This window comes from Tachyglossus aculeatus, chromosome X1 (assembly GCF_015852505.1).
Source record: "Tachyglossus aculeatus isolate mTacAcu1 chromosome X1, mTacAcu1.pri, whole genome shotgun sequence".
NCBI lineage: Eukaryota > Metazoa > Chordata > Mammalia > Monotremata > Tachyglossidae > Tachyglossus > Tachyglossus aculeatus.
In genome coordinates this window covers 91,371,126-91,397,679 of record NC_052101.1, presented here as the reverse complement: position 1 = coordinate 91,397,679, position 26,554 = coordinate 91,371,126, and the positions used below count along the sequence as shown (strand labels likewise).

At 46.5% G+C, this 26,554-nt stretch overlaps 1 non-coding gene across 1 annotated transcript; it reads left to right on the top strand.

Annotated features, from left to right (window-relative positions):
* The first annotated feature begins 8,250 nt into the window (after positions 1-8,250).
* On the top strand, positions 8,251-8,388 carry LOC119920127. The gene has a single exon (XR_005447892.1). It is a non-coding gene; the product is annotated as a small nucleolar RNA SNORA7 (small nucleolar RNA).
* Positions 8,389-26,554: the final 18,166 nt, after the last annotated feature.

Sequence of the window (26,554 nt, the reverse complement as noted above, 5' to 3'; positions counted from 1 at the left end):
CCTTCCTTCCTTCCTTCTTTCCTTCCTTCCTCCCTCTCTCCCTCCCCTGGGTTTTCCTTTATGTCTTCAGAATATCCAGTTCCAAGCTGTCACTTAATGAATTTAAAACCCAGTAGTAATGTCACTAAAGCTCCCTCTGTCTGGAACGTTGTCTCTGCTTTCAGAGAGACTGAGAATAACTCCTCCTCACCCAACTGTATTCGAGGAATCGGAGGCATTGAGACAGTCTATAATTCCTTTTTTTTCCCTTCCAGAAGCTGTTCTGCCTGGAATTTTTATTAATGAAGCCACAAACCTACACTCTTAGTCACCAGAGAAGGAGTTCTGAAGATTTAGGAGGTTTTCAAGCACATGTTAAATAAGAAGAAATGCCCACATCGTAGTCAGTGACCTCAGCACAAGTGCACAGCAATCTTTTTCACCCATATTGGTTTTGGTTGACTTCCCCGAAAGTCAACCCAAAGTGGTTCACAGGCTGAATGTGTAGGCTTGGTGTTTAGGTCAGGGGCTGGCTGAGACTCTGGATAAAGTTTCTTTTTGTGAGTATTCAGTAATAACTCCAGCCTGGCCAAACAACAGTAACAATTTGAGCCCCAAATCATAGGACTGTAAGACTGTAATCCCCTTCTGGGCAGGGAATGTGTCTATCAACTTTGTTGTATTGTACTCTCCCAAGTGCTTAATATAGTGCTCTGCACGCAGTAAGAGCTCAATAAATACAACTTATTGATTGATTGGGAAAGACAGAGAGACCGTTTGAAGGATTCCCATGATTCATTCATTCAATCAATCAATTGTATTTATTGAGCTCTTACTGTGGGCAGAGCACTGAACTAAGTGCTTGGAAAGTACAGTTCAGTAACAAATAGAGACAATCCCTGCCCACAAAGGGCTCACAGTCTAGAAGGGGGGAGGCATCATCTTTGTGAACAGTTTGCTCCCCAAGGGCCTCAGAAGAAGATGGATAAAGCCACTTCATAGTTCTAGGGCTTTGGGCCCAGCAGGATAATAATAATGATTGTGGCATTTGTTCTGCCCTTCCCATGTGACAGGCACCATACTAAGCACTGAGGTAGATACAAGATCATCAAGTTGGACACAATCCCTGTCCCACATGGGGCTTTCAGCCTCATGGGGAAGGGGGAACAGGTACTTTCAGATGAGGAAACTGAGGCACAGAAAAGTGAAGTGACTTACCCAAGGTCACACAGCAGGTCATTGGCAAAGGCAGAATTAGAACCCAGGTCCTCTGACTCCCAGGCCTGGGCTCTTTCCTCGAGGCCATGGTACTTCTCAGGATTTAAGGCATTGTGGGTTTTATCTAGAACAGGATAGCTGATAGGTGGAGCAAAGCCCCAAGTTCAATAATAGAGGTAAGAGAAGCAATGAGATGCAATGTGTCCTCTGGGATAGAGCCAGGCCTGGGAGTCAGAAGGACAGGGGTTCTAATCCTGACTCCTCCACTTATCTTCTGTGTGACCTTGGGTATGTCACTTAACTTCTCTGAGCCTCAGTTACCTCATCTGTGAGCCCCATATGGGACATGAACTGCGTGTCTGACATGATTAACTTGTATCTACCCCAGCACTTAGTACAGCACCTGGCATGGTCAGTGTTTAACAAATACCATGAAAAACAACCAAACAAAATGGCATACTATTTAGAGGAACCAGAGCAAACAGAACAGTTGGCTCCATTGCATGATATTTAAGAAGTTTTCTAGTGGAGAAACTTGGTGAGAAGGGTTTTCTTGAGGGTTTACTTGGGTGGAGATTTAGAAATTGTATTTTTACTAACTTGATTCTAACTCTTCCCATTCCTAAAGCCAAAGAACAGACATGGACTATGTGAATAGCAGATGACATGAGCCCATGACTCGATCCAATATGTGGAAATCATAGATTGCTTGTGCCTGAGAGGGAAACCTTTGGGAACTATATCTTACCAGTTGGCAACAGTGCTGGGCAGCAGGTTCCTGGCATTGCTCTCTGGTTCCAGGGCCTCCAGGCAGTCCCAAGTCAAGGAGTTCAATGCTCTAGGTTGGATTCAGATCAGTGTAGGTCCTGGGGTGAACATGACAGCATGGCCTTGAGAGGAAGTGGGGGTTGGGGCAAAGAAGGGAGAGCTTTAATACCCTCTGGCACATAGGGTCAGTTCCCAGACATATTTTCCAGGAAGCAGGTAGCAGGTCTAGGGCTCCCCATCCCAGAAACACTCAGGGCAGCAGTAGTAACATAAGGCCCTGTTTTGCCACTGTGGGAAAAGCTCTCACTGTCACCTTCAAGTTCCCCATGGTGGCTTGGCTGCTGCCACTTTTTTCCTCTAGTGGAGTGGTCTGGCTGGGCAGCTGCTCATTTACACACACACACACACACACACACACACACACACACACACACACACACACACACACACACACACACACACACACACACACACACACCCCACCCCCGCGACCACCAATCCCCTCCTGAAATGCAGGCTTCAGGTGGCCATCTGGCCTATCCATTCCTGTCCCCACCACTGCCTGCCATTTTGGCTCCTACTCTCCTGGCACGGGCACCCAGAGAACTGAATCATCAACGTTCTGATGAGCAAGTCCACCCACCTGAGCATCAAATCACTTTGTATCTCTAAGGCACAGCAATGACACAGGTCTGTAATTAGGAGTCAGAACTGGAGACAGTCACAAAAATGTAGACAGCTTCCATGAGAAAAACAAGAGATGAACAGTTAGAATTTTCAAAGCTATTTTCAAGTAGCTGACAGACAGCTGGCCTTAGAGGACAATTAATATTTATCCTTTCCTAGCAGGAACACTGGCAACAGTACCTTCTAATTTGGCTTAAAAAAAATTATCCTTGGCCCAATTACAGAATAACAGAGCTAGAGGGACCCAGGAAGTGGCATCTGATAGACAAGCTGTGGGAGTCCACAGAGCTAAAGAGTCTCTTTCATCTCCACCATGGGTCAGGCTATGAATGAAAAGGTGGTGGGGGTGAAGCCGATTCCTGGGCCTATTTCTAAAGGGCATTTTTATTTTCTATCTGACTTATTTTATTTTCTATCCTACTTATTTTATTTTGTTGGTATGTTTGGTTCAGTTCTCTGTCTCCCCCTTTTAGACTGTGAGCCCACTGTTGGGTAGGAACTGTCTCTATGTGATGCCGATTTGTACTTCCCAAGCGCTTAGTACAGTGCTCTGCACATAGTAAGCGCTCAATAAATACGATTGATTGATTGATTGATTGATCTTCCAGATCTCTCCCTTCCAACATTTCCCTGCCGATAGAATCACAGAACCATAGAACTGGAAGAAGCTTCAAGAGTCCTCAGAATTGGTTACAAAGGAAGCAGGGCAGGAAAAGTGGGAAGGGTCAGAAGGGAACAATGGGGTTCTAATACCCGCTCCGCCACTTGTCTGCTGGGTGACCTTGGAAAAGTCATTTTACTTCTCTGTGCCTCAGTTACTTCATCTGTAAAATGGGGAGTAAGACTGTGAGCCCCACTGGGGACATGGACTGTGTCCAACCTGATTACTTTGTATCTACCCTATCACTTAGAACTGTGCCTGGCACAAGGTAAGTGTTTAACAAATACCATAAAAAAATAGAAGGGAGGGAGGTGGAGAATTGGGGATAAGAAAGAGGAGAATGGCAGGGAGGGAGAAAAGGAAAGAGGAAAAGGAGGAAAAAGGGAAAGTCTTGGCCTAACTGTGACTTCCCAAGGAGCAGTAGCTATGGCTCAGGACAGGTTAGATGAGTCAGGACTGCTGCTACTGCTACCACTTGGGTAGCCACTTTGAGGTCAGCTGCCCCAACTCTGCACTTTGGGCCCTTTGGGAGCCACCTCAGGACCCAGTGAACAGGTCATTCACCTCCCTCTTCTCTGCTTCCTCCCACCCAAGTGGGAAGGGAGATGTGTGATGACCTAGGCCTGTATCTCCTCCCACCCTACATCACTCTCCCCACTGGCTGAGATGCCTGGGCATCTCAGCTGGCTGGTTTTTTTATGGTATTTGTTAAAGGCTGACTATGTGCCGAGCACTAAACTAAGTGCTGGGTAGATATAAGATAATTGGGTTGGATACAGTCCCTATCCCACATGGGGCTCACAGTCTTAATCCTCATTTTACAGATGAAGGAACTGAGGCACAGAGAAGTGAAATGATTTGCCCAATATCACACAACAGACATGCAGCAGAGCTGAGATTAGAACATAGGTCCTTCTGACTCCCAGGCCATGCTCTACCCCCTAGGCCACGGTGCTTCATTTTTGCTTTATCAGATCAATGTCTGGAGAGCTTTAGGTTTTTCAGGACTTAGGTGTGCCCCAAAAACCTAAAACAGGTGGCGAGAGAACCCTCAAAATTTAGTACTGTCCCACTGAAATCAGGATGTCCAGTCACCGTGCCTTCAGGCAGATGCTGAGGGTTGCAAGGGGTTCACAATCTAGGTCAGGGAGGACAAGTGCATAGGAATAAGTTGAAAACAATAGGAGCTATTAAAAACACAGAATTCTGAAAGTGGGAAATGTTACATTCACTTGATTCAATCGTATTTATTGAGCACTTACTGTGTGCAAGGCACTGAACTAAGCACTTGGGAGAGTGCAATATAACAATAAATACACCCATTCCCTGTCCACAATTAGCTTACAGAAAAGCCCTTGGAGGGGTGATCCTCCAGACCAATCCCAGGTGAATGAATAGCAATTCTCATTTTTCGTTCTCCGGTGATGGAAATTCTACAAACCCTTTAGGTGGCACATTACAGTGTTTCCTACCCCTGTAATGTAACAAAGTCTTTCTCCCTTGTGGCTAAGCAAACTCTTTCCTGCTGCAATTTCAGCCCATTTCTTTTCTTTCATTCCTCTGGGATTATGGAAAATGATTTGTTAGAGTTCTCTTCAAAATACTTGAAAGCAGTTACTGTCTCCGTAGCTGTCTCTTCTCTAGGCTAACTAACCCCAGTTCCATCTCTTTCATCATTTTAATTGCTTTTCTCTAGTCCCTGCTTTGCAAGTGACTTCGTCTGCCACTCTCTTTTCCCTATCCTAACAGGCTTCTGGGTAGAGCAGTTGGGTCTGCAGTAGTTTGGCTGTTGTACCAACAAGCTGGTTCCGATCAGTGTCCCCGGACTAGTTAATAATAATAATTGTGGTATTTGTCAAGTGCTTACTGTGTGCCAAGCACTGGGGTAGATACAAGATAATCAGGTCTAACAGAGTCTCTGTTCCAGATGGGGCTCAAAGTAGGAGGGAGAACCAGTATTGAAGTTCCTCGTTATAGGTGAGGAAACTGAGGATTGGAGATAATAATAATAAGAGTATTTGCTAAGCACTTACTATAATAATAATAATGGTGGTATTTGTTAAGCACTTACTATGTGCAAAGCACTGTTCTAAGCACTGGAGGGATACAAGGTGATCAGGTTGTCCCACTTGGGGCTCACGGTCTTAATCCCCATTTTACAGATGAGGTAACTGAGGCACAGAGAAGTTAAGTGGCTTGCCCAAGGTCACACAGCTGATGAGTGGTGGAGCCAGGATTCGAACCCATGACCTCTGACTCCCAAGCCCACGCTCTTTCCAATGAGCCATGCTGTGTTAGGCACTGTACTAAGTGCTGGATGTTGGGTTACTTGCCCAAGGTCACACAGCAGGTAAGTGGCAGAGCCGGGAAGAGCACCCAGGTTCCCTGACTCCCAGGCCCAGGCTCTCCCCACTAGGCACCCTGCTTCCCATTCCCAGACAGCCTTCATTTTCAGGAAGCATGCTTCAGCTGCTGTCTGCTGTTGGGGGTCGGGGAGGATGGTAAACAGAGTGCTGTGGTGTGCTGCAGGTGACCGGGAAATGACTAGAGTTTCTGACCTACTTTGAATCCTAAAGTGGTGGCTCACTTTAGAGGCCGCAGTGCATGTGGAGGTCATTGTCTGGACCAAAAATAAAACCCGAAAATTGCTATTCCCACCTGGTGACCGGATGACAGCACTGGCCACAAATCACCAGGAGGGAAGGTAATTACAGATGACATTGGGGGTGACTGTACCCTGCTCAGTCTGGGGGCTGAGCTGCTGTTGCTGCTCTTTCAAGCCCCCATGTCTTTCTCAGAACTCTCTCTAGCCAGAAGAGAGGATGGGCTAATCACTAGTTGACTACTGAGAATGCTTGACTTGGAGATGGCAGAAATGACTGAGGTTTGAATTTCAATTAAGATTTCAGTCAAGTCTGATTACTCTTCCTATACATTCTGCCTTCTGGCCTGGTATGAGACAGCCTGACATAAGCAAATATCTCAATTCCTCCTGCTGCACTGTAAATCCTCTCCCTCTTGTTCAATCTTTTATTTCATTTATGATAATAATAATAATGGCATTGTTCATTCTTTCATTCAATCATATTTATTGAGCACTTACTGTGTGCAGAGCACTGTACTAAGCACTTGGGAAGCACAAATCAGCAACATATAGAGACCGTCCCTACCCAACAACGGGCTCACAGTCTAGAAGATTTGTTAAGCACTTACAAAGTGCCAAGCACTGTTCTACTTGTTAAGCGCTTACTATGTGCCAGGTGCTGCACTAAGCACTGGGGTAGATACAAAATAATCAAGTTGGACACTTGTACCTGTTCCACATGGGGCTCGCACTCTAAATCGGAGGGAGGAGGATTTAATCCCCATTTTACAGATGAGATAACTGAGGCACAGAAAAGTTAAGTGACTTGCCCAAGATCACACAGCAGATAATTCTACTGAGGAGCTGGAGAATTGACCACCGTCCTTACTAATAATCTCGGATCCGACCCTCCAAGATATTTATTAATCAGCTCACCTCTCAAGTTTCTCTTCTCCAGATCTTTTAACCTTTTCTCTGGTACCCTGATTTCTTGCCCATTGATCACTTGAGTTGCTCTTCTCTGAATTCTTTACATTTTCCCCAGACCTCTTGCTTGAATCTACAGATGCAGAATGGTGAGGTCATATGGGTACAACCGGCCAAAGTCCTGTTACTAAATTGAAAAGTGGAGAGCCACTGTCTTTTGTTACATCTGACATTTGTTTTGATTTATGTCCTTGTTCCTGATTTACAGCTCCTTGCTGCTTTCAAATGAAATGATACTGGGCAAAAAATCCAGCAGGTACATCCATCTTCTTGTTCTATTCTTCAGCAGGAGTGGTCTAGTTACAGACACAGCCCAAAATAGTGAACTCAGTCCTGAACGCCTTTGTAGAGAATCAATCAGGGGGGCAATCAAGTAAAGCTAGAAAATTTATAGTCCAGATCCCCAAACTCATGGATTTAACCCACATACCTGAAAAAAGTAAACTCCCCACCTGTTACATCAAGCCCTCTACTGGCAGAAAAATCACTTGGAAATATAATTGCATCATTGCAGATAACCAAATTCTTATTGGGGTTTGCATTTCCAAACCTACCCATTAGGTATTCTTGAGTGATAAAGTATTTACCAAGCACAGGCTGAACACACACCTGCCAGCTGTGTGACCTTGAGCAAGTAGCTTTTTTTAAATAGCATTTATTAAGCGCTTACTATGTGCAAAGCACTGGTCTAAGCGCTGGGAAGGTTACAGCGTGATCAGGTTGTCCCACGTGGGGCTTACAGTCTTAATCCCCATTTTACAGATTAGGTATCTGAGGCACAGAGAAGTTAAGTGACTTGCCCAAAGTCACACAGCTGACAAGTGGCAGAGCCAGGATTTGAACCCATAACCTCTGACTCCAAAGCCCATGATCTTTCCACTGAGCCACGCTGCTTCTAGCTTCACTTCTCCAGGCCTCAGTTTCCTCATCTGTAAAATGGGGACTCAGTACCTGTTCTCCTTTCCTCCGAGACTGTGAGACCCAGGTGGAACAAGACTGTGTTTGATATGATTGTATTGTATCTACTCCAGCATTTAGCACAGGGCTTGGCACATAGCCCTGAACAAATACCACATCTGGCCCAGAGACCTCTAGGGTTCCTACAGTAGCAACAGGAGTTCGCTTCACTGATCTACTATTACCCAGCCTGCATATTTCTCAAATGCCAACCTACTCACTCGACCTCTTGCCTACATTCTCCTTCTTGCCTGGAACTCCTTCCCCTTCCATATGTGACAGACCACCACTCTCCTAAAATCACATCTCCTCGAAGAGGCCGTCCTTGACTAAGCCTACATTTCCCTTACCCACCATCCCCTCTGTGTCGCCTATGCACAAGTATTTTGTATCCCCTAAGCACTTGAATCCCCTCTCAGGGTCGCACCTGGAGAGTTTCCAGTACTCTACCAGTCTCGGCTACTGGAGGAAGAGTCAAGCAGGAACCTACCCATTCCATTCCTAGCTTGGGCAGTGGCTAGCGAGTGGAAGGCAATCTGCTACAAGTCAAAACTCACCCATGCTGGGCAGCAGCGACATGGGAGAGAGTCAAGGGCGGAGACTCGAGTTTACTGCACAGAAGCCAGCAATGGCAAACCACTTCCATATTGTTAATCAATCAATCAATCAATCAATCGTATTTATTGAGTGCTTACTGTGTGCAGAGCACTGTACTAAGCACTTGGGAAGTACAAGTCGGCAACACATAGAGACAGTCCCTACCCAACAGCGGGCTCACAGTCTAGAAGGGGGAGACAGAGAACAAAACCAAACATACTAACAAAATAAAATAGAATAGATATGTACAAGTAAGATAAATAAATAAATAAGTAGAGTAATAAATATGTACAAACATATATACATATATACAGGTGCTGTGGAGAAGGGAAGGAGGTAAGATGGGGGGGATGGAGAGGGGGACGAGGGGGAGAGGAAGGAAAGGGCTCAGACTGGGAAGGCCTCCTGGAGGAGGTGACCACTCAGTAGGGCCTTGAAGGGAGGAAGAGAGCTAGCTTGGCGGATGGGCAGAGGGAGGGCATTCCAGGCCTGGGGGATGACGTGGGCCGGGGGTCGATGGCGGGACAGGCGAGAACGAGGCACGGTGAGGAGATTAGCGGCACAGGAGCGGAGGGTGCGGGGTGGGCTGTAGAAGGAGAGAAGGGAGGTGAGGTAGGAGGGGGCGAGGTGATGGAGAGCCTTGAAGACGAGGGTGAGGAGTTTCTGCCTGATGCGCAGAATGATTGGTAGCCACTGGAGATTTTTGAGGAGGGGAGTAACATGCCCAGAGCATTTCTGGACAAAGACAATCCAGGCAGCAACATGAAGTATGGATTGAAGTGGGGAGAGACATGAGGATGGGAGATCAGAGAGAAGGCTGATGCAGTAGTCCAGACGGGATAGGATGAGAGCTTGAACGAGCAGGGTAGCGGTTTGGATGGAGAGGAAAGGGCGGATCTTGGCAATGTTGCGGAGCTGAGACTGGCAGGTTTTGGTGATGGCTTGGATGTGAGGGGTGAATGAGAGAGCGGAGTCGAGGATGACACCAAGGTTGCGGGCTTGTGAGACGGGAAGGATGGTAGTGCCGTCAACAGTGATGGGAAAGTCAGGGAGAGGGCAGGGTTTGGGAGGGAAGACAAGGAGTTCAGCCTTGGACATGTTGATTTTTAGGTGGCGGGCAGACATCCAGATGGAGATGTCCTGAAGGCAGGAGGAGATGCGAGCCTGGAGAGAGGGGGAGAGAGCAGGGGCAGAGATGTAGATCTGGGTGTCATCAGCGTAGAGATGATAGTTGAAGCCGTGGGAGCGAATGAGGTCACCAAGGGAGTGAGTGTAGATCGAGAACAGAAGGGGACCAAGCACTGAACCTTGGGGAACCCCCACAGTAAGGGGATGGGAGGGGGAGGAGGAGCCTGCAAAGGAGACTGAGAATGAATGACCAGAGAGATAAGAGGAGAACCAGGAGAGGACGAAGTCTGTGAAGCCAAGGTTGGATAGCATGTTGAGGAGAAGGGGGTGGTCTACAGTGTCCAAGGCAGCTGAGAGGTCGAGGAGGATTAGGATAGAGTAGGAGCCGTTGGATTTGGCAAGCAGGAGGTCATTGGTGACCTTTGAGAGGGCAGTTTCCGTGGAATGTAGGGGACGGAAGCCAGACTGGAGGGGGTCGAGGAGAGAGTTGGTGTTGAGGAATTCGAGGCAGCGCATGTAGACAACTCGTTCAAGGAGTTTGGAAAGGAATGGTAGGAGGGATATGGGGCGATAACTAGAAGGTGAGGTGGGGTCAAGAGAGGGTTTTTTTTAGGATGGGAGAGACATGGGCATGTTTGAAGGCAGAGGGGAAGGAACCAGTGGAGAGTGAGCGGTTGAAGATGGAAGTTAAGGAGGGGAGATGGGATGGAGCGAGAGATTTCATGAGATGAGAGGGAATGGGGTCTGAAGCACAGGTGGCCGGAGTAGCACTTGAGAGGAGGGAGGAGAGCTCCTCTGAGGATACTGCTGGGAAGGATGGGAGAGTAGCCAAGAAAACTATGGATACATTACCAGAATGATTGTAGATGGAGGTGGGGCACTCTGGGAGAGATGTGTCCATCGTGTCGCTATGGGTTGGAAACTACTCAATGACATAAGACCAGACAAGCACTTGAAATTCATCGCAACCTCAGCCCCACCACACTGATGTCCATATCCTTATACTCTGCCATTTCCCCTGTGTGTACTTGATTTTAATAACTGCTTCCCCCTCATAGACTGACAGCTCCTTGTGGGCAGGGAACATGTCTAGCAACTCTGTACACTGTAAATATTCAATAAATACCATTGATTGATTGAGTGTAGCCTAGCAGATAGAGCATGGGCCTGGGAGTCAGAAGGACTGGGGTTCTAGTCCTGGCTCTGCCACTTGTCTGCTGTGTGACCTTGGGCAAGTCATTTCACTTATCTGTGCCTCAGTTACCTCATCTGTAAAATGGGGGTTAAGACTGTGAGCCCCATGTGGGACAGGGACTGTATCCAACCTGATTAATTCGTATCTACCCCAGGGCTTAGTGCAGTGCCTGGCACATAGTAAGTGCTTAACAAATGCCATTAAAAAATAAAATGCTACCAGTGTATTCTGGTTCTCTGCTTTGAGCCCCCTGCACAGAGAGAACTCTCATATTGGAAGGATGTACTGACACCTCACCAAGACCACTGACCTGGAAACAGCTTTAAAGAAGATAACTGCAATTCCCACTGCAATAAAAAATGCTTTTACCATGGCTACAACTACTTGCCTGTGAAAAACACATAAGTCCACACGATAATCGATCAATCAATCAATCGATCGTATTTATTGAGCACTTACTGTGTGCAGAGCACTGTACTAAGTGCTTGGGAAGTACAAGTTGGCAACATATAGAGACAGTCCCTACCCAACAGTGGGCTTACAGTCTAAGAGCCCACAGGATAAGACATATAGCCTGCCCAGAGACACCATCACCATGTCCATTTTCTGGGGGAGAGGAGACAGATGTTGACTTTCAGTGATTCTAACTTGGCACTTTTTATGATTATGCATTTGTGGAGTGCCTACCATGTGGAAAGCACTGAACTAAGCACTGGGGAAAGATACGAGGGTAATAATTCAGACACAGTCCTTGGACTTCAGAGAACTCACAATCTACTCACGATTTATAACAGACACAGGAAAAGAAATAATGGAGAAAATACAGGGAAAACCCACAATAACTGTGGCATTCAAGAAGCAGCATGGTGCAGGAAAAGCAGCATGGCGTAGTGGATAGAGCATGGGCCCAGGGGTCAGAATGTTCTAATTCTAATTCCAGCTCCGCCACTTGTCTGCTGTATGACCTTGGGCAAGTCACTTCACTTCTCTGTGCCTCAGTTATGTCATCTGTAAAATGGGGATTGAGACTTTGAGCCCTACATGGGACAGGGACTTTGTCCAGGTCGATTTGCTCGTATCCACCCCAGAGCTTAGTACAGTGCCTGGCACAAAGTAAACACTTAACAAATACCATCATTATTATTATTACGATGTGCAAAGTACTGTGGTGGCAAAAGAAATTCAGGTCAGGCCCAGTCCCTCCCCAACATGGGGCTCACAGTCTGGCAAAGAGGAAGAACAGGTGTTTAATTCCCATTTTACGGATGAGGAATCAGATGTGTGAGGCCTGGATAAGGGCGAAAGGCAGATGCTTGCTTGGGGTGTTAGATTTTGTGGTCAAGGTGTCCATGAGAGTTGGATCAGGTCAGCCTCAAAGATAATGTCCTGGAGAGAGTTTGGCTTATCCACTCCCCTCATTGCCCCACGAGGGAGTCCAAAGCAGCAAGGATCAAAGTGAACCGGCAGGTGTGGAAGGGGTGAAGGTGTTGTGAGATAGGGGTGTCGGATGACCTTTCTTGTAGGGTGGGACCTGCGAAGAATATAGGTGCCAGAATGGCTGGTGGGATTGTCAGCTAGTGGATGCCGACAATGATAATAATGGTGGTTATTTGTTAAGCTCTTACTATGTGTCAAGCACTGTTCTAAGCACTGAGTGTCAGGGAGTGCCGACACCATCATGGGTCATAAGCAGGCGTGGTCCCACTTCCAGAGCCCTGATCCAGCTGGCCCCAAGTGCACAATGTGAGACCCAGTCAGTACAGAGGTTTTGCCTAGAGAATAATAATAATAATGAAGGCATTTGTTAAGCGCTTACTATATGCCGCAACATTGCCAAGATCCGCCATTTCCTCTCCATCCATACCACTACCCTGCTCATTCAAGCTCTCATCCTATCCCGTCTGGACTACTGCATCAGCCTTCTCTCTGATCTCCCATCCTCGTGTCTCTCCCCACTTCAATCCATACTTCATGCTGCTGCCCGGATTATCTTTGTCCAGAAACGCTCTGGGCATATTACTCCCCTCCTCAAAAATCTCTGGTGGCTACCAATCAATCTGCGCATCAGGCAGAAACTCCTCAACCTGGGCTTCAAGGCTGTCCATCACCTCACCCCCTCCTACCTCACCTCCCTTCTCTCCTTCTACAGCCCACCCCGCACCCTCCGCTCCTCTGCTGCTAATCTCCTCACCGTACCTCGTTCTCGCCTGTCCCGCCATCGACCCCTGGCCCACGTCATCCCCCGGGCCTGGAATGCCCTCCCTCTGCCCATCCGCCAAGCTAGCTCTCTTCCTCTCTTCAAGGCCCTACTGAGAGCTCACCTCCTCCAGGAGGCCTTCCCAGACTGAGCCCCTTCCTTCCTCTCCCCCTCGTCCCCCTCTCCATCCCCCCCATCTTACCTCCTTCCCTTCCCCACAGCACCTGTATATATGTATATATGTTTGTACATATTTATTACTCTATTTATTTATTTATTTATTTTACTTGTACATATCTGTTCTATTTATTTTATTTTGTTAGTATGTTTGGTTTTGTCTCCCCCTTTTAGACTGTGAGCCCACTGTTGGGTAGGGACTGTCTCTATATGTTGCCAATTTGTACTTCCCAAGCACTTAGTACAGTGCTCTGCACACAGTAAGTGCTCAATAAATACGATTGATGATTGATGATGATGATGATGATATGCCAAGCACTGTTCTAAGTGCTGGGGGGATACAAGGTAATCAAGCTGTCCCACATGGAGCTCACAGTCTTAATCCCCATTTTACAGATGAGGTAACTGAGGCACAGAGAAGTTAAGTGACTTGCCCAAAGTTACACAACTGACACATAGTGGATTAGAACCCATGACCTCTGACTCCCAAGCCCGGGCTCTTTCCACTGAGCCACGCTGCCTCTCTTAGAGAACTTTAAGATATGGGAGCAATGGATGGCCAAAGTGAATAGAGCATGGGCCTGGGAGTTAGAAGGACCTGGGTTGTCTTCTGTATGACCTTGGGCAGGTCACTCTACTCTTCTGTGCCTCAGTTACCTCATCTGTAAAATGGGGACAAGACTCTGAGCCCATGTGGGGCAAGGACTGTGTCCAACCTGATCAACTTGTATCTACCCCAGTGCTTAGAACAGTGCTCAGCACATAGTAAGCGCTTAACAAATACCATCACATGACATTGCGTGAGGGAATACTGGGCACCACATGGAGCAGGAGCAGATCAATCAATCAATGGTATTTATTGCATGCTTACTGTGTGCTGAACACTGTACTAAGCACTTGGGAGAAAACAATATATGCAGCTGGGTGCCCCAAGCAGGCAAATGCAGAATGATGATGGAGATCTGACCACCAGCTAGGGGATCAGAGAAAGGGCGTCCACAGGGAAGTGGTTCGGGACTTGGCTGACCTCATCTGTAAAATGGGGATTGAGACTGTGAGCCCCATGTGGGGCATGGGCTGTGTCCAATCTAATTACCCTAATTACTCCAGCGCTTAGTAGAGTACCTGGCACATAGTAAGCATTGGAGAAGCAGCGTGGCTCAATGGAAAGAGTGTGGGCTTTGGAGTCAGAGGTGATGGGTTCAAATCCCGGCTCTGCCAATTGTCAGCTGTGTGACTTTGGGCAAGTCACTTAACTTCTCTGGGCCTCAGTTACCTCATCTGTAAAATGGGGATTAAGACTGTGAGCCCCCTGTGGGACAACCTGATCACTTTGTAACCTCCCCAGCGCTTAGAACAGTTCTTTGCACATAGTAAGCACTTAATAAATGTTATTATTATTATCATTATTATTATTTAACAAATACCATAAAAAAAACCCAGAGTCAGGCCGAGATTGTGGGTGTGCTAAAGGGCAGGGAGGCATTCATTCATTCGTTAATTCATTCAATCGCATTTATTGAGCGCTTACTGTGTGCAGTCCTAGAAGGGGATACAGCATGGACCCCAATTTTCAGTTTCAAGAAATTATCAGCCCCAACCTGACAGAAAAATCAACCTTCCCATGCAGGCAGAGATCATTTGTTGTCTGTCTCTCCCTTCTAGACTGTGAGCCCGTTGTTGGGTAGGGACCATCTCTATATGTTGCCGACTTGTACTTTCCAAACGCTTAGTACAGTGCTCTGCACACAGTAAGCGCTCAATAAATACGATTGAATGAATGAATGAATCCTCATCATCCTCATCATCAGTGGTATTTATTGAGTGCTTACTATGTGCAGAGCCCTATACTAAGTGCTCGGAGGAGCACAATACAACAGAATTGGTAGACATAGTCCCTTCCCACAACAAGCTTACAAGTCTAGAGGGGGAGACAGACATTAATGTACATAAATAATTTATAACATATAATTTATAGACAGGTACATAAGTGCTGTGGGGTTGAGAATGGAGAGATTATCAGTTGCCCAAAGGTCACGGATCCAAATGCTTAGATGACACAGAAAGGAGAGGGAACTGAGGAAAAGAGGGTTTAATCAGGGTAAGGCTTTAATCGGGGAAGGCCTTGAAACTGGGTAGGGGTGAAGGGCTCCCCTCGATTTGGAACACTCTGACTATACAGACCCCCACAAACTCATGTCATGCAACAGGCACTCAGCATGGAGATTAGTTGGCTGGTTAGGTTATTTCTTACCTTGTGCCTGGCACTTTGCCAAACTCACAGCCTAGGTTGGGGAGGGAAAATATACAGAAAAGATAAATGAATTACAGGCAATGGGGGACTAAAAATTCTGTATCTAATACCTTTATATACAGTAAATCCATGTCTATATTTTTCTTCTCCAAAGAATGGTGCCTGCGAATGTTGTATGCTGGGAACCCCCCAGAACTACTTCTCCTCCCTCATTGACTCTCATGCTCATTATTTCAACAATTTAACTTCCTCCTCAAACCCCAGTGACCCCATCTACCTCTTCCCTTTCTTAGCAGTGATGATCTGGCCAATGATTTTGACAAAACCAAAACTATCAGGAGTGAAATCCCCCAAACCTCCTCCTCACCTTCTGAGTTCCCTCCCACTCCAACATCTACTCTCTCACCCATCTTGGCCCTCTCTCAGGAGGAGATCTCCCACCTGTTTTCAAAATCTACCACCGCTCACCTTCTAACAACACTTGCCCCCACTCCTCTTCCTTCCTGACAGCCATCTTCAACTGCTCACTCTGCTGGCTTCTTCCCTTCTGCCTTCAAATATGCCCACATCTCCTCTATGCTAAAAAAAGCAACAAAACAAAAACCTTCTCTGGACTCCACTGCACCATTCTGTTGTTGCCCCATCACCCTCCTCACATTGCTGTCCAAATTCCTAAAATCAATCACTCAATCAATCAAAGCACTGTATTAAGCACTTGGGAGAGTATGATACAACAGAGTTGGTAGACACATTCCCTGCCCACCTGGAACTTAGAGTCTAAAGTTGTATACAACTACCACCTCCACTTCCCCTTCTCAAATTGACACTCTTGACCCTCTACAATCCAGCTTCCATCCCCTTTGCTCCACTAAGACCTCTCTCCCAAGTCACCAATATCTTCCTTCTTGACACATCTAATGGATACTACTTTTTCCTAATTCTCCTTGACCCCTCACTGCCATCAACACTTTGGATTCACTCATTCTGGAAACACTATCTAAACTTGACCTTTCTGACACAGTTCTGTCCTGGTTTTCCTTCTACTTCTCTGGCTGATCTTTCCCAATCCCTTTTGCCTGCTCTTTCCCTACTTCCCACCACTTAACTCTGAGTGTCCCACAAGGCTCATTTCTGGGTCTTCTTCTCAATTTACACTCACGTCCTTGGGAAAAACATCCACTCCCATTGCTTCAACTACCACCTCTATGCAGATGAATTTTTTTAAGGTATTTGTTAAGCACTTACTTTGTGCCAGGCATTGTGCTAAGCACTGGAGTAGCTACAAGATCATCAGTATGGACACAGTCCATGTCCCACATGGGGCTCACAGTTTTAATCTCCATTTTACAAATGAGGAAACTGAGGTACAGAGAAGTGAAGTGACTTCACCCAGCAGACAATTCCCACTCTACCTTTCTATCCCTGAGCACTCTTCTCTTCAGCAACCTCACTTTTCCTCCTGCTTCCAGGACCTTTCTACGTGAATGCTCTGCCGGCACCTCAAGCTTAATATGTCCACAGCTGAACTCCTCATCTTCCTTTCTAAATCCTCTCTTCCACCTAACTTTGTAATTCCAATTGACAGCTCCACCATCCTCTCCAGTCCATACTTCACATTGCTGCCCAGCTCATTTTCCTAAAGTGTCATTTCACACATGTCTCCCCACTCCTGACCATTGCCTTTAGGGCACTCCCTCAGTTCTCTTGTCTGTAAACTCCTTGTGGACAGGGAATGTGTCTGTTCTATTGTACTCTCCCAATAGACTATATAAACTCCCAAGCCCAGAAGAGTCAGGATTGAGCCCCAGAAGCAAACAAAGCTCCTTGTGGGCAGGGAACATGTCTACCAACTCTGCTATATTGTACTCTCCCAAGTGCTTCATACAGTGTGCTGCACACAGTAAGCATTCAATAAATACAATTGACTGACTGACTCTTAGTTACCTACTCTCTTCCCAGCCCATATTCTTCATTCCTTTCATGCCTTGCTGTTCCTTGTTCTTGTCTATCCCACCACAAATGTTTTGATCACACCCTCTCCTCTGCCTGGAATTTCCTCCCATCCCCCTTCACATCTGATTGACATAACACAGCTCTCTCCATCTTCAAGCCCTTGTGAAATCACACCTCCTCCAGGAGATCTTCTCCAATTAGTCTCTCATCTCCCTACCTTTTACCCCCAGCTGCCACATTAGCTCTTTCATGCTACCTAAAGCCAGGTATGGGCAGGAATTGTATCTCTTTAATACTGAATTGTACTTTCCAAGCACTTAGTACAGTGCTCTGCACACAGTAAGCACTCAATAAATACAATCGAATGAATGAAAGAAAAGCACTTACATACCTATCTTTTGTCTTCTACCTCTAGATTGTATGCTTCTTTTGGGCAGGGAAAGTTTCTATCAACTCTTTTAGTGTACTCTCTCAAGTGTAGTACAGTGCTCTGCACACAGTAATAGCTCAATAAATACCATCTATGGGTTGATTAGATTCTCCATTACTTCCTCCTATCTGTAATTTACTTTAATGACTGTCTCACCATGAGATTTCAAGCTACTGATTCTGTTGTACTCTGCTAAATGCTTAGCACAGTGCTCTGGATACTGTAGACACTCATTAAAGGCTACTGATTGATTGGTCAATCGGAATGTTTTCCATGGATGATGGCTGGCTGTGCAAATGGTAGTTAGTTCATTCATTAAATCGTATTTATTGAGTGCTTACTGTGTGCACAGCACTGTAGTAAGCGCTTGGGAAGTACAAGTCGGCAACATACAGAGATGGTCCCTACCCAACAATGGGCTCACAGTCTAGAAGAGGGAGACAGACAACAAAACAAAACATGTTGATAGGTGTCAAAATCGTCAGAACAAATAGAATTAAAGCTAAATGCACATCATTAACAAAATAAGTAGAATAGTAAATATGTACAAGAATAATAATAATAATGTTATTGATGCCTGTTTACTTGTTTTGATGTCTGTTTCCCCACTTCTAGACTGTGAGCCCATTATTGGGTAGGGATTGTCTCTGTTGCTGAATTGTACTTTCCAAGTGCTTAGAACAGTGCTCTGCACACAATAAGCACTCAGTAAATATGATTGAATAAATGAATGAATGAATCCTGACTCTTCTGGGCTTGGGAGTTTATATCCCTGCCAGTACAGTATTATTGTCTTTACCCATAATAGCAATACTTCAGCCTCGTGTTGAAGTCATTGCAAGTGTAAAATTGCCTGAGCCCCAGCATGTTCCATTAACAATTATTTCAAATACAAACATACTTGTGTATTTATTTCATTCATTTAATCACTTGTGTTTTTCATAGCTACTCACCTTCTTAACTCTCGATTTATCCATTTATGTCTACTGTCTCCCACACTGAACTCAAAGTATCTAGAGAGTAGGGATCCCACATGGGGGAGAGACAGAAATATAAGCCCCTAGATCAGAGCTCTGCACCCAGTGGGTACTTGGCATTGCCAGCGCTTAGTATAGTGCTCTGTAGTAATAATACTAGTGGTGGTATTTGGTAAGTGCTTACTATGTGCCAAGCACTGTACAAAGCACTGGGGTAGATACAAGATAATCAGGTCCCACATGGGGCTCAGAGTCTAAGAAGGAGGAGGAAGAACAGGTATTGAACCCCCATTTAGCAGGTGAGGGAACTGAGGTACAGAGAAGTGAAGTGACTTGACCAAGGTCACACAGGTTAATGATAATAATAATAATTGTGGTATTTGTTAAGCACTTACTATGTGCCAGACACTGTAATAAGTTCTGGGGTAGACACAAGGTAATTGGGTTGGACACAGTCCTTGTCCCACAGAGGGCTCACAGTCTTAATCCCCATTTTACAGATGAGGTAACTGAGGCCCAGACAAATTAAGTGACTTGCCCAAGGTCACACAGCAGACAAGTAGTAGAGCCGGGATTAGAACCCAGGTCCTCTGACTCCCAGGCCTGTGCTTTTTACACTAGTCCATGCTGCTTCTCTCAGCAAGTGAGAGAAACAAATACTATGTTGAGTATTTCTCAACAAATACTATGACTCTCCACTGGTTCCTTCCCCTCTGCCTTCAAACATGCCCATGTCTCTCCCATCCTAAAAAAACCCTCTCTTGACCCCACCTCACCTTCTAGTTATCACCATATAACCCTCCTACCATTCCTTTCCAAACTCCTTGAATGAGTTGTCTACACACGCTGCCTCGAATTCCTCAACACCAACTCTCTCCTCGACCCCCTCCAGTCTGGCTTCCGTCCCCTACATTCCACGGAAACTGTCCTCTCAAAGGTCACCAATGACCTCCTGCTTGCCAAATCCAACGGCTCCTACTCTATCCTAATCCTCCTCCACCTCTCAGCTGCCTTTGACACTGTGGACCACCCCCTTCTCCTCAACACACTATCCAACCTTGGCTTCACAGACTTCGTCCTCTCCTGGTTCTCCTCTTATCTCTCCGGTCATTCATTCTCAGTCTCTTTTGCAGTCTCCTCCTCCCCCTCCCATCCCCTTACTGTGGGGGTTCCCCAAGGTTCAGTTCTTGGTCCCCTTCTGTTCTCGATCTACACTCACTCCCTTGGTGACCTCATTCGCTCCCACGACTACAACTATTATCTCTACGCTGATGACACCCAGATCTACATCTCTGCTCCTGCTCTCTCCCCCTCCCTCCAGGCTCGCATCTCCTCCTGCCTTCAGGACATCTCCATCTGGATGTCTGCCCGCCACCTAAAAATCAACATCTCCAAGGCTGAACTCCTTGTCTTCCCTCCCAAACCCTACCCTCTCCCTGACTTTCCCATCTCTGTTGACGGCACTACCATCCTTCCCGTCTCACAAGCCCTCAACCTTGGTGTCATCCTCGACTCCGCTCTCTCATTCACCCCTCACATCCAAGACGTCACCAAAACCTGCCAGTCTTAGCTCCGCAACATTGCCAAGATCCGCCCTTTCCTCTCCATCCAAACCGCTACCCTGCTCGTTCAAGCTCTCATCCTATCCCGTCTGGACTACTGCATCAGCCTTCTCTCTGATCTCCCATCCTCATGTCTCTCCCCACTTCAATCCATACTTCATGCTGCTGCCCGGATTGTCTATGTCCAGAAACGCTCTGGGCATGTTACTCCCCTCCTCAAAAATTTCCAGTGGCTACCAATCAATCTGCGCATCAGGCAGAAACTCCTCACCCTCGGCTTCAAGGCTCTCCATCACCTCGCCCCCTCCTACCTCACCTCCCTTCTCTCCTTCTACAGCCCAGCCCGCACCCTCCGCTCCTCTGCCGCTAATCTCCTCACTGTGCCTCTTTCTCGCCTGTCCCACCGTCGACCCCCGTCCCACGTTATCCCCCTGGCCTGGAATGCCCTCCCTCCACCCATCCGCCAAGCTAGCTCTCTTCCTCCCTTCAAGGCCCTACTGAGAGCTCACCTCCTCCAGGAGGCCTTCCCAGACTGAGCCCCCTCCTTCCTCTCCCCCTCGTCCCCCTTTCCATCCCCCCCGTCTTACCTCCTTCCCTTCCCCACAGCACCTGTATATACGTATATATGTTTGTACATATTTATTACTCTATTTATTTATCTTACTTGTACATATCTATTCTATTTATTTTATTTTGTTAATATGTTTGGTTTTGTTCTCTGTCTCCCCCTTCTAGACTGTGAGCCCACTGTTGGGTAGGGACTGTCTCTATATGTTGCCAACTTGTACTTCCCAAGCACTTAGTACAGTGCTCTGCACACAGTAAGTTCTCAATAAATACGATTGATTGATTGATTGATTATTAATGATGATAATGACCATCTCCTCCATGGGTACACTTTTGTGAGGTAGGGAGGGGGCAGGGGTTCGTTAGGTAGGGAAATTGAGAGACCAAGGGATTTGCATGTGGCAAGTCACTGGCAGTTCAGTGCTACAGTCATGATCCGATCCAATGGCAAAAATTTCACAGCCGAGATTCACCCAATAGCAACCCCACATGGGCAAGTGGGAAAGCTGTGGCCCAGCTATGGCTTCTCTTCGAAAGCAGAAATCTTTCTGGAAACCCCTCATCTTGGCTTCTAAAAAATTGAGCATGTGGAATTACAGAAACCAACTGAAGCCCTCTGCCAGGCCACCACTCCAATCACCAAAAAAAAAAAAAGAAAAAAGAGAGCACCCCACAGCCTAGAAGACAGCTAGGGCAGTAGCTGTGCAGCTGGATCAGCATCTGGTCTCAGCCGGGCTGGATTTAGAGCCCACGTGTCATCTCCCGTGGGCAGGCCGCACAGCTGGTGGCTCTTGGGACTTTCAGAAAGGGGAGGGAAAGGGGGTGCAGAGGTAATGAATGTGTGCCCCAAGTATGGCAGATGGGAAGGGGGAGGCAAGGTTGGGAGTCCAAATGTCATCTAAGGGACCCTCAAAGTGAGAAAGGAACTCACGCAAACCGTTCTGAGGTTAGCCGGGAAATCAGTGAGCAGCACCTAAACCCCACTTTCCAGACAGCCAGAGTGGGGCTAGGCTGAGGGCTTGAGTCCCTTTGAGGCTCTGACCACTCTCAGCATTGCTGCTGGAATCAGGACCAGATTCCCCAACTCCAGTACAGCGGATGCACACCCCATCTTAGGGTCTAGAGACCTCACTTGAGAGACTGACCAAAAGGTGTTCATTTGTTATGAGAAATCAGGAGATCACAGATAGGGAGAAGAGGGGATTCTGCCTCTTCTCTCTCTTTTTCTTCTCTATTTCAGTCACCTTCTCTCCTCTTTTTAAACGGTATTTGTTAATCACTTACTATGTGCCAGGCATAGTGCTGGGCTAGAGACAAGCTAATGAGGTTAGACACAGTCCATATCCCACATGGGACTCCCACTAATGTCTGTCTCCCCCTCTAGACTGTAAGTTTGTTGTGGGCAGGGAATGTTGTGGGCAGGGAATGCGTCTGTTGATTGCTTTATTGTACTCCCCCAAGTGCTTGGTACAGTGCTCTGCACACAGTAAATGTTCAGTAAATACAATTGAATGAATGAATGATCCCCATTTTACAGATGAGATAACAGGCCCAGAGAAGTTAAGCGACTTGCCCAAGGTCACACAGCAGACATGTGGCAGAGCCAGGGCTAGAACCCAGGTCCTTCTGACTCCCAGGCCCATGTTCTATCCCTTAGGCCACACCGCCTCTCCTTCTCTCTTGCTCACTCTCACCTACCCATAAGACATGTCCAGGGAGGAGCTCCCAGAGATCAGTCAATCCAGTGGTATATTGTTATGTTGTACTCTCCCAAATGCTCAGTACAGTGCTCTGCACACAGTAAGTGCTCAGTAAATACGATTGACTGGCAGACTGACTGACTGACTGGTATTTACTGAGCGCTTACTGCGTGCAGAGCACTGAGCAATGTTTGAGGAATCCACTTTCCCACAAGGACTTCGGTTGTGAGAATGACACTCTTATTCTGGGGTACTTCTCCCCGCCCCACTGCTCCACGTGGTGGTGTAGACATAGCCCCGGAATTCTCGATGCCACTCAAAATGCCACTTGGTAAACCACCGCTGACAACCAGGTTTCCGAGGTCACCCCACTGAGGGAGCTCGTCAACCCCTTAGCTAGTTGTTCAAGAAGGTCCTCAGCCAGTGGACATGTGACTCTTGATTTCTGAAACTACCAAGCTAGACCCGCAAGATGCTCTTTTGCATATACTGGCCCCATGGAATTCCCCCTCAATCCTACCTCCATAGGGTTGGGTACCCGCGATGTATTTCACCCCTCAGCCGAGTATTCTAGTCAGGTGCTTCCCCTCCACATTTGCACACTTCCTTCCCTTGGCCTCTGGTGAAGGGGCTGGTGCTACTTCAAGGTAGCGAGAGCAGCCAGCTGGAAAATACGCTTCTTCTTTTGCAGCCAAATAGAACAGTGGACTTAATTGAGTACTGTTGAGGTCGGTCTACCCATTATTGACCAAAGAAGCAGCATAGCCTAGTGGATAGAGCATGGGCCTAGGAGTCAGAGGAATCTGGATTCTAATCCCAGCTCCCTCACTTCTCTGCTGTGTGACCTTGGGCAAGTCACTTCATTTCTCTGTGCCTCAGTTACCCCCTCTGTAAAATGGGGTTTAAGACTGTGACCCCCTTGTGGGACACAGACTGAGTACAACCTGATTAGCTTGTAGCTACCCCAATGCTTAGTACAGGGCCTGGCATATAGTAAGCACTTAACAAATACCATAAAAAAGCAAAAAAAAAAAAAAAGAAAGAAAGGCTTTTGGAGTTAAAGTTGGTCATGTTTTCCTTGCTGCCAAACTGCTTATGTAATGAACATAGTCAACAGAAACCAGTTGATGCAAGGAACGAGTGGATAATCTTGCTTAGGTTTGTCCCAGGTCAGCCAGTAAGGATACATATTTGTTAGTTTACATGCTTCGAAAGATCATTTATCATCTCATTGTGTCAAAACCAAACTTTGGGCCACTCCTGGAGTTGGTTGGATTTTTAAAAGCCATTTCCTAAAAGCTAACCCACTTCCCAATTCCTGGAAATAGCCATTATCAACTCTTCTCCAAATGTAATGTTCTCTGAATATTTCATTTTTTCCCCCTCAAGGAAAATGAGGTTTCTTTGCAAACCCAGCCAAATAGTGGCATAAAGAAACTGCTCTAATTGCGGTGCTGGAATAAGGACGTGGTGTATAATTTTTCAGTCAGAGCTGTCTTCTCTAGAACACACACTTGGAAAGTGTGAACAGGGATGGGACAGAATTCTGCTCATGGCTAGATGCCTGCTTTCGAAACTCAAACAGATGTTCGCTGTTTGCCAAATGAACTTAATAGACTGCAGAGGGAAGAAACCATATTCCCGTAGGTTTAAAATCCTGACTTTGCCTCTTATTGTTGTGCAGGAAGCAATTCATGCTTTTGAAGGTACATCCCATGTTCAATGTGCCAGGGCATGGGGAAGAGACTTGGGGGTTGAGAGGGGGCAGGCAGAACCAGTTGGAAAACAGAAACATTTCAATGCAGGGAAGCCTCTTCCACTAGATACCTCTGCACCCCCTGCATTTGAGAGCAGACTGTCAATGGGTCATGAATAGCAGCCTTCTGTTACACATAGGACTTAAAAAATCCCTCCCCTAAGATGTTTCTTTTCTTCTTCTGCGTGGACAGACCTTAAGTACGATGTTGTTATAAATATCGGTTCTGAACTGGCAGGGGTTAGTTGACTATCCGACTCACTGGCCAGTTTTCCTTTCCAGCCTATTTATTTTTCTTAGCCTGACATGATCATATTTAGAAAGGGTTCTATTTTCCCCTTATCTGAAAACATATTTTCTTTTAACCATGAGCTCAGTGGCTTGTCAACCACCATGTATAGCTTCTTACATGTTGGATTCAAGGAGTAAGAGAGGAAATGAGGGCTGGCTCAGAAGAAAAAATCTAAACCCTTTACTTCTGGCTGCCTTGGAATATGCATGCTGCCATTCTCTGGTTGAGGAACTGTCACTTGAACTGCAGCTGGTTCCTGTAAAAAGCAGCTAACAACTAAAATCTAGCAATGTCTGCATGGACAACTGATCGGCGGGACACGACCGATCAAAGTGGATGGACACTATGTCCAACACATAGGTCCTCCTGCTTAAAAAGCACTTTGATCGTCACCTCGATTAGTTCTTCTTCAGCCTGCGCTACTCCAGAATTATCTCTATTTTAGAGATGTGAAACCTGGGGCACAGAGAGGTTAAGTGACTTAACCAAGCTCATGAAATACTAATAATAATGATCACCATCATTGTGGTATTTAAGTGCTTACTATGTACCAAACACTGAGAAGCAGAGTGGCTTGGTGGACAGAGCATGGGCCTGGGAATCAGAAGGCCCTGGGTTCTAATCCTGGCTCTGCCACTTGTCTGCTATGTGACGGGTAAGTCACTTCACTTCTCTGTGCCTCAGTTACCGCATCTGTAAAATGGGGAATAAGACTGTGAGTCCCATGTGGGACTTGAACCGTATCCTGTAGCTTGTACCTACCCCAGTGCTTAGTACAGTGTGTGGCACATAGTAAGCCCTTAACAAATGCCACAAAAAAACAAGCTAAGCAGTGGGGTAGATACAATGCAATCAGATCAGACACAGCCTCTGCCCCACATGGGGCTCACATAGTAAGTTAATAATTCATTCAATTGTATTTATTGAGTGTTTACTGTGTGCAGAGCACCATACTAAGTGCTTAATGGTGAGGATTACCATGTCAAGCACTGTTCTAAGTGCTGGGGTAGATACAGGTTAATCATTTTGAACATGGTCCCTGTCCCACATGGGGTTCACCTTCTGAGTAGGGGGGAGAACAGATATTGAATCCCCATTTCACAGACAAGCTAAACTGAGGCACAGAGAAGTTAAGTGACTTGCCTAAGGTCACACAGCAGGTACGCGGTAAAGCCAAAGTTAGAACCCAGGTCCTCTGACTCCCAGGACCATGCTCTATCTAACTAGGCTATGTTGTTCCTCAGAATAATATGTTCTCAGTTAGTATCAAAATTCAATCAGGGGTATTTATTGAGAACTCACTGTGTGCAGAACACTGTACTAAGCACTTGAGAGAGTACAACTGGTAGACATGATCCCTGCCTTCAAGGAGCTTACAGTCTAGCAGGGATCATGTCTACCAGTTGCATTGTACTCTCTCAAGTGCTTAGTACAGTACCTTGCACATAGTGAGTGCTCAATAAATACCATTGATTGAATTTTGATATTGAGGACATATTAAAATAAGTTATAGGTAATAATAATAATATTGGTATTTGTTAAGCACTTACTATGTGCCAAGCACTGTTCTAAGCACTAGGGGATACAAGGTAATCAGATTGTCTCACATGGGACTCACAGTCTTAATCCCCATTTTACAGATGAGATAACTGAGGCCCAAAGAAGTGAAATGACTTGCCCAAAGTCACACAGCAGACAAGTGGCGGAGCCGGGATTAGAACCCATGTCCTCTGACTCCCAAATCCGGGCTCTTGCAAGCAACTGAGTATAAGGACATGGACATAAGTGCTAGGGGATGGGGGCGGGGGTGGGAGGGGAGTACCTAAGTGCTTAGAAGGTAGGACTAAGTGCATGGGAGAGGTAGGGAGGAAAGATAGGGAGGGAAAATAGAGTGGAGGGATGAGAGTTTAGTCCAGGAAGGCTTACTG